This window comes from Cryptomeria japonica, chromosome 10, assembly GCF_030272615.1.
Source record: "Cryptomeria japonica chromosome 10, Sugi_1.0, whole genome shotgun sequence".
In the NCBI taxonomy this organism is placed as follows: Eukaryota; Viridiplantae; Streptophyta; class Pinopsida; order Cupressales; family Cupressaceae; genus Cryptomeria; species Cryptomeria japonica.
Genome location: NC_081414.1, coordinates 92,226,740 through 92,236,892, shown reverse-complemented (window position 1 = coordinate 92,236,892; position 10,153 = coordinate 92,226,740).

The window sequence follows — 10,153 nt, the reverse complement described above, 5'->3', positions numbered from 1 at the left end:
AAATAAGAAATATTTTCTACTACCTTCTTGTGTTTTTCTTTGCTTTCATCTAGGTCTGCTAATGTTGATCTTAATACTCCTTCCATGTCAACAACACCATCAAAATCATCGAAATCACTTTGACCCATAACATCCAAATTTCATGTCATTCAAATGTTCTTCAAACATAATGTTCAAATCTTGGATCTACCTCAGTGATAAAAAATACTTTTTCAGGAACCAAGCTCTAGTACCAATTCTTGAACACCACTAGATGTTGAGAGGGGGGGTGAATCAACATATACTAAAAATTGATTAGATTAAATCATTTATTCCATTAAATCTTCAAAAATAATTCATCACACATGCATAACAGTAATTAACTAAAACAACAAGCACATCCACACAAGAACACTAGAATTTTTAAGTGGAAAACCCAAACTAGGAAAAACCACGATGAGAATCACACTCATAATATATGTAAGAAATTTGTTTACAAATATTTAGGCCATAGGCAAGGAAGCTCACTGCTCTAGACTTATAGGCTAAAGTGCACAACTTTAGGGAAAGATACAAAAATACTTACACAGTTGAAGATCACTTTTTTAGAGCAAGATACAAAATATTTATTCGGATGCAATAAAGATAAGAGATTGAACTGCAAGGGAATAGCATCTACCAATATGCGGATAATAGTTCACAACTTAATACTCATCTAATCCAACCTTCATTACTACATTGTACCACATCAAGGTCTTTGTATTACTTCTCATTGATTTCGCATCATACTCGCATACTCATACTCACGTATCCATACCCATGCACATGTATCTCACTACTCAATTACTTTGTTCTTTATATATCAACCAGGTCTTCAATATCCTCTATTAGGCTGGCCTATATAAATGTAACATGTATATGCACCATCTACCCCAAAACGATCTATAAAACACATGTGAAATGAAAAAGAGGTGTGTGAAGATTCACACCAAGTTAGCACACCTTCCAATCATCTCCAAAAAGGTTCTACACTCGCCACATGCAATTGCTCGAACAAAAAAAAAAGTCGGTTCATACCAAGCTATCTTACTCAAGCTTTTAATTCAGACCAAAAATGATTAGACCTGCCGACCATCACAAAAGAAACATAAAGTGCCAAGGAACATAAATCAACAATCTTAGAGTACTAGCAAGTTGAGAAATGCAACACATTCCTCCATAGCATCTTATAACTACATTATCCCTAAACACAAACATAATTTATAGCTCTCACAATAAAACATTAGTCCATTAATTTGAAAATGAAATATAAAGAGATCAATCTTCCATAACCATTCCTATCCAAACCATGCATCCATATAATGCATATCTGGTACAACCACAAACCACTAGACAAAGATGTTGTTCACTAGAATAGTCACCTAAAATAGTTATACAATTTTTAGACCAAGCAGAAAGCCATCAGTCTTCCAAAAGTACAACATACCATCAATATTTTCCATCCAAAGCACCTTCAAATCAAATAGATTCCACACATCCACACAACATATGTGCATACTTACACCATAGTGTCAACTCACTATTGCTCCATAAGCCAATATGTTCATACACAAATCTGATGTACACCTTCCTCATTCTAGACAAAAACAATATATCATATATATTTACCAACATACTGCATATTATCTACAAGACATTCATACACCTCTACATCAATATCACTTCTGAACCACCAACCAATTTGACATCAATGACAACATAAACTTATATGTGCAACAAGAGGATCCAAGGAAGGGCATAAGCCCGAGATAGAAGAGGATAGTGATGATGAGGAACCAAGAATACAATATTAGAGAGAGGATAGCCAAGAAGAAGAGTTGGATCAAATCAAAATGATGAAGGCAATCACCAAGATCGGAAAGATGCCAAGAATTGAAATCCCTAGTTATGTCAGAAGCTTGAATCTAGAGGAGTTGATCGATTGGGTGAATGAAATGGAGGTGTTCTTCTAATATGAGGAGATTGAATATATAGAGTGAAGTTTTCTAAAACCAAGTCGAATGCACATGCCAGGGTTTGGTGGAAGGAAGTGCAATTGGATAGAAATTGGAGAGGGAAAGAGTGGATCACAAAATAGGAGAAGAATGTGATGAAACTAAAGGGTCAATTCATACTCATGGATTATGAGTTAAAACTTCAAAAGAAACTTCAAAACTTTGAAAGGAGAATATGGTGAAGGAGTATATTGAGGAGTTCCACAAGATGATCATTAGAATTGGACATAGTGAAGCACGAAGTGAGAAGGTGGCACGATACAATAGTGGAACCATAACCAATATTTAGAAGGAATTAGGCCTGGTCAAGATGACCACCATGGAAGAATCTTACCAATTTGCACTTAAGGTAGAAGAAAAAATAGCCAGAAGAATGGAGTGAGCACAAGGAGTTGAACTTGGGGAGTTCTGAAAAGGTAGACACAACGCACTAAGAAGAGGTCTTACACTAAGAAAAATAGAGGAAGGATCCCTCATCGAAGAAAGGAGAGAAGGCCCAAGGAAGACTCATATCACAATTGGAAGGAAAAGGAAGACTATTGTTGAGATGATAGATATCATACTAATGTGTAGAGATTTGGTGGGGGACCATTCTGAGGACCCTATTTTAAGTGTGGAGACGTTGGTCGTCATTCCTTTGAATGTTGTCAAGGACGTGCAAGAAATCCAAAAGATTTTGGAGTCAAAAATACCTATGTCGATGAAGAGCGGGGTAGATCATTTGCATCCACCAAATATCTAGAAAAGGGAGAATTGTTAGTCATTACAAAAGCCCTGTTGTAGAATGAAATTAGAGATGAACCATCACAAAGGAGAAACGTGTTTCAGACGAGATGCAAGTTAGGATGCAATAGTGTAGGGCTACCATTGATAGCGGCAATATAGATAACTTGGTCTTAGAAGAGATGGAACACAAGTTGAACCTAAAGAAGATTAAACACCCATACCAGATTGCTTGGATACCAGATGACCGCAAACTTTTGGTGAGTGAAAAATGCCTTGTCAATTTTCACATTGATTCCTATAAAGATGAAATATTGTGCGACACCATGTTGATGGATGTCTACCATTTGTTGTTGGAGAGACCTGGCAATATGACATAAGAGCTATACATGATGAAAGAATGAACACTTACACAATAATAATGAATGGAAAGAATCACATCTTGATTCCCCTAGAAGAAGAACAAGACATAGCGCAAAGATCTATTTAGTGGATGGCAAGAAGTTCCTAGTAGATTGAAGCGTGAGAATGCTTATTTTGCTCTCATTACTAGGAAGAACGGTAGCAAGGATTTTGGAAACACCAGCACAAGGGGGGAGGAAATACCACCAAAGGAGGTTGAAACATTTCTTCAAGAGTACGAAGACACTGTCAAAAAATGTTCTAGAAGGATTTCCATCAATCTAGAATATCAACCATCACATAGACCTCATACTGAGGGCAGTTTTACCTAACAAAGCGGTGCACCAAATGACACTAGCAAAGAATGCAGAACTAGGTAGACAAATCCAAGAGTTGTTAGAGAAAGGATTGATCCAAGAGATCATGAGCCCATGTGGATTGCTTTCTATCTTAGTGCCAAAGAAAGACGGAGAGTGGAGGATGTGCACTGAATCAAGGGCCAACAACAAGATCACAATCAAATACAGATTCTCTCTATCGAGGATGGATGACATAATGAACTGTTTGAGTGGAGCAAGGTAGTTCACCTAGATTGACCTCAAGAGAAGATATCATCAAATCATAATTTGAGTAGGAGATGAATGGAAGACTACATTTAAAACCAATGAGGGGTTGTATGAGGGTTGGTCATGCCTTTTGTACTCACTAATGCACTAAGTGAATTCATGTTAATGAATGAAGTACTAAAGGAATTCCTACGCAAGTTTCTCATTTTTTTATCTAGATGACATTCTGATTTTTAGTGAGACAAGGAAATAAAATATCCAACACATTAGACAAGTATTCTACTTGTTGAGGAAGGAGAAGCTATTAATCAACATCAAGAAGTGCAATTTCATGAAGACTAAACTAGTTTGTCTAAGGTTGAAGATGGATCCAGAGAAGGTTAGAGCAATTGTAGAATGGCCTACACTAATAAACATTGGGGAGGTATGATATTTCATGGCTTAGTGAGTTTCTATTGGAAGTTCATCAAAATAAATTTAGCACCATCTACACACCAATGACAAAAGCAGTGAAGGGGGATTGAAAGGAGTTCAAGTGGTCATGTGGAGCACAAAGGAACTTTGAGTTGTTGAAGCAAAATGTGGAGTAGTCGATACTAACCTTACCAGATTTCAAAAAAGTATTTCAAGTAGATTGTGATTTCAGTAGCAGTGCTATATGAGTGGTCCTGAGACAGGAAGGAAGGTTGATTGCTAATTTTAGTGAGAAAAAGATGCTCGAAGAAAGTATTTAGTGCATGATGTGGAATTCTATGCCATAATTCAAGCACTGAAGAAATGGAGACACTACCTGCTTTCGAATGATTTTGTACTATATACAAACCATTAAACTCTCAAGTACTTGAATATTCAAGGCAAGATGGACTAGAGGCATATGAGGCGGGTAGAATTCAAGCAGAGTTACACAATTGTCCTCAAGCACTGGGGTGGGAAGTCAAACTAGGTTGCAAATGCACTAAGTAGAAGAAGAAACCTAATGATGCAGATGAGGGTGGTCATAATGGGATTTGATCAATTAAAACATTTGTATGAAGTTGATTTAGACTTTGAGGAGGCATAGAAGGCAACCAAAGAACTAGTGGAAACTAATAGAAGCAAGTGGTTGGATTACTTCATCCAAGACAACATATTGTTTAAGAGAAAACTACTATTTATTCTCAGGAGTTCAATGAGAGAGAATTTGAGCAAAGAGAAGCATTCTGGAGGGTTAGCAGGACATTTTGACATTGACAATACTGTAGCCTTGGTGAATAAGATTTTCTTTTGGCCTCAACTCTACAAAGATGTTTGGAAGTATGTTCAAGAATGTGGAACCTGTCAAGTGGCTAAGGGAGCTAGCCTGAATACTGGGTTGTATCAACTTCTTCCGGTTCTAGAAAGACCTTGGGAGGATATCAATATGGATTTTGTGTTGGGATTGTCAAAGACATAGACGGGACATGACTCCCTATTTGTAGTAGTGGATCGATTCTCCAAGATTGCACATTTCATTCCTTGCAAGAAGACTCGTGATGTGGTACATATTGTTGATTTATTCTTCCAGGAAATGGTTCAGCTACACCAGGTACCAAAGAGCATCATTTCAAATCAGGATACCAAATTCACTAGAAATTTATGGAGGACGCTATGGAAGAAGATGCAAACAAACTTGACGTTCAACTCTACATTTCACCCACAAAGTGATGCATAGACAGGGCCAGTGAATAGAAGCTTGGGAAACTTACACAGATGTTTGGTGGGAGACAAAATCGAGAATTGGGACATGATCTTACCACAGGCAGAATTTGCATACAACTCACTCAACCGAAGCATCCTAAGGGGATAACTGAACACAGAGACATCAGCTCAAAAGATAAGAGTGAAGAGGCATGAGAGTTTTCACAACACATGGAAATCACCCACAAGGAAGTCAAGTGACACCTCAAGGCCATGAACAACAAATGTAAGGAACGAAAAAATACCAAGAGGAGATAGAATGAGTTTGTGGTGGGAGATGAATTCATGGTGCATCTCAAGGAGATGTTTTCAGTAGGCACGTATAACAAACTAAAGATGAAGAAGTTTGGACCTTGCAAGATCATTCGAAAGTTTGATTCCAACAATGCTTATGAAGTGGAGTTACCGAAAGGCATTGACATTTCACCAATCTTCAATGTTGTGGATCTCTACCAATTTCATGGAACATGGACAAACGGAGATGACACAAAGGAACCATTTTATGACCAACTTCTGCACATACCACCAGAGCAGATAGAACTAATCCTAGACAGCCGAACTAGACACAACACTCAAATTAAGGAGTATAAGGAATATTTGGCCAAGTGGAAGGGCAAGTTGGTAGAAGATGCAACTAGCATCTCAAAGGTTGAGTTGGAGTGATTTACAACACATCCAACAACATGCGGTGCACGCTTTTCAAATAACCCCTAAGGATTGATGCAAGGGCATCCCAAAGAAGGTCTAAGACTAGACACAAATATTGAGGAGTGTGAAACCTTCCCAACCCTTGTGGAGTCTACAGAGCATGTCACACGGTGGATATCAATCTGAATAACATGCAGATGGTCCTCACCTATTTGCATCTAGTTTTGGACCCTCTTTAAGCACTTGAAGTCGATGCACATGTGTCACACCAACAATTGGATCTGGGAGACTAACGCAAATCATTTCTAGTGTAGAATCGGATATATAAGCACCTAAAGACTCATGGGAAATCATCATCAATGGCTAGGGAGTAATTAGGGAGCAATAGTTAGGGGGAGGTTGATCCAAAAGACAAATTGTTAGTATTTTCTTTGTAATAAGCCCATGGTAGCTTGTGCATCAGCATGTGGGGCCAATGGATCGAATGTAACTAGAATGTGAAGGCATGTGGACATGCAAGCTTTTTGTTACGTTCAATAAAATATATATATCTATTTCACTTTTATTTTATGTTTTGTTCTCTTGTGTGTGATTTGGCTACAAGGTTGGACAATCCATTCCGGACCCTTCAGCCTTGACTGTGTCACATGAAAATGTATATATTGAAAGGTATTTAAAAAATCACACAAATATGATTGCCTTGTATAAATTTGTGTTCCATAGGAACGTCTTCCCATCCTTGGAGCCCACGTCCCCATCTCATGGCGTTTTAGGGATGGCTAGGGGCATTCACCTACCATCCCCCTGACTTGCCAAATTGCCAAGAATGCAAGAAACATCATGAAAATGGGAGAGAGCGCCTAGTTGTCCCTAGGATGGTTGGGACATTTGAGAAAACAACCAAGCATCCCCCACAACTGCAAGATATTTTGTCCAAAAAAAAAAATCATTTATGCTTAATCTTTTTAATCATAAAAAAAAATACACTTATTTCAAAATTGAGAATTGTTGTTTGAGTCTCAGGTTTATATGTTTATTATCTATAGATGTCTAAGATTTTCTTGGCATAACAAAGGGTAGTATATAATACACAACAGACAGAGTAAATGTTTTCCAGATCATAATAATTTCAAAACACCAAGCATAAAATAAATTCATAATAGCACGTTAATAAACTCTTACCTTATACAGATCAACTCCAATGAACATGTTGGAGAAATATAACCGATTTATACTTGGTGTTGGAAGTTGCCAAGTGAAGTGACAATCAGTTTACAATAGCAGTCATGAATCAGAATGGCAAAGGAGTTATTCTCTTCAATGAATTGGTCTGAACTTTATATCCTTAAAACTCTTGTGCCCAATGCCAGCAACCTTGTACCTGTCCAAAACACCCAATATGCTTCTATCTTGAATATCGTCCAGGTCAGATGCCACGCTTGTGCTGAGAAGGAAATTCAACTCGATAAATACCCATAGCCAAATATATCACTCTCAATATGGTGAATCAACTTTCTTAATATGCACAACCAAATAAAGTATAGTCCGAAATCTGTATGATAAGATCCTTCAATAATAGTCTCGACTAAATAATTGAACCCACGGCTTCAACAATTGTCCAATGCAAATACAAGATATAGGAGAGCGAATATTTCAATAATATATGCCACTTGTCTTTAATTTCTACGATGGCAATACATTAGCTACAGCCCGTAAATTTAATACATAGCTCAATAGAACAAGCGTCCCTCCATTAATCAAAAAGATTATTAATCCTCATACAACCCTTACGCATGCAATAATTAAAGCAACTTGCAACTTGAACCATAGTCCAAAAATAAGAGTTGGGTCCCACAAATTACACCAATCTTCAACATGTGGCAGCTATATTATTCAAAATAATATATCTTTATTCCCCAAACTCTAGATATAAACTTTCCAGTCTAGACACAATATTAAAATCGAACAATAAAACTTATCTACAAATATCTTTTATTTCTGCCAAAAACACTTACAAAATTGTCTCCATCCTTCACAAATTTGGTCCAGCTATGAACTCCATTATGAATCCACTCTGAGGAAGAGTCAGGTTTTCATCTAACTCTTATGTTATTCCTGAAGGTTTTCATCTCCAGAAATCATAAACGATTTTATCAAATCCAAGCATATGCAATACATCACTAGGAACCCCCTTATAAAGATCTCTAGGAAGTATCTAGAAGATAGGCCGACTTGCTAGAGAAATATATTTAATAAAGTTACATTATAATAATATTATTTAATTATTTAATAAATTAAATTAATTAATATTGTCATCGTTGAATATTTTATTTATTTTACAACTTAATAAAAATCAATTTAATTAATTGTCACCTTGCCAAATGGGGACATTACATCATCTCAGCCCAAACATTGTTTGTTCTCAAGCAATTCTATGTTGCTCCACCAAGATCCCGAACTAGCCCTATGAAAAATAATGTACCACTCTATTGCTCCACTTTGATGCACCCAACAGTGTAGAAATATGCAAGTTTGAACTATCTTGAAGCATTCCCACTATCAAGTTGCTTAATGAGTCCCAAATCATCACACTCTCCCACCAACAGAAAGTAGAGCGAAAGATGTCTCTTATCATGTTATCAATGTCGAGTGTCCATCTAAATTTGTATGAGTTCCTAAGGATGTGAAGAACAATCATCCTAAGTGCATACTCAATTATGACAATACACCATATGTTGTTTGTTGTTATAGATTAGGACACCATCTATCCAGCTAAGAACCTCACCCTAAGTGAAGCAATAAGTACCTACAATGATGAGGGATGATGGAAGTTCATCATTAAACAAACCTCCAATAAGAGAAAGATGATACAATCCTCTCCAACTCCTCCAATTAGTTGTTGCCCCAAAAAGATTGTTGGCAACAACAATGAAGGAAAACTAAGAGAGGGGGGGAGTGAATCAGTTTTCACCGGATCTACAAACTTAACCACAAAAACAGATCTGATAAACTACAACAACAACAAAGATAAGCAGATAAACAACACAACACCAAGATTTTGATGTGGAAAACCCGGTTAAAGGAAAAATAATGGTGGGAACCTGCCCACAATAAGATGATACTCTGCAGTAGTATGTGAAAATATTACAATGGGGAATGCACATGCATTCAGGCACACTGCCTAGAGCTCACTACTCAAAAGATAATGACCCGGAAGGCTACAACCCTCAAGGAAGTCACACTGACTTACAACAAGATTCAGACTACAATCTGGAAGGAATGAACTGAAAGAATAGCATCTCCAAAAGCCTGATGATAGTTCCGGTTAAGCACAATGTCTTCTCTGCAACACCAATCTCTGCTCAATACATCATACTGAAAGATGAATCCTTATTCGCACATATACCACTCTCTGATAATGCAGACACAACACTGATACCTAAATTACATGACAATACCACCTATTTATACAATTCATCAACCTTGACAACAAGGTCGGCTAAACCCTCAATTCACAATTACAAAATTACATCACACGATAAAAAGATTGACCACTGGACCAATATAATGAGATACATGACATAACATCGTCCCAAACCAAATTCTCAAACGCTCAACTCCACCGGTAATCACACCAAGATCAACCGCAACACGCTACACCACCAAGAAAACTGATAACACAAAGAATATTACCAGTTCAACAAAGTCACCAACAACTCACACAACGATCAATGTGGATCATCAAAACAAATATGACACAATTAGGAAACACCAACAAGCACGTTAGAATCATTTGTAATAGCTACACCAACACCACTTATCAAATCTTCATCGATCAACATCTGAACCTCAAGAATACACAAACAACAGCAACTGTTACGAAGAAAAGATAACTTGCAAAGCACCAAATCACGAACCATCCAAAATGAAGAAACACAAGACCATCCCAAACAATCTCCCAAAAAATCAGTTCAAGATCTTATCACATCGGAATATACCAGAGGAAATACTGAACTCTGCAAAGCACTGATCAGATAAACAAACTGCATAACCGAATCATCTGAT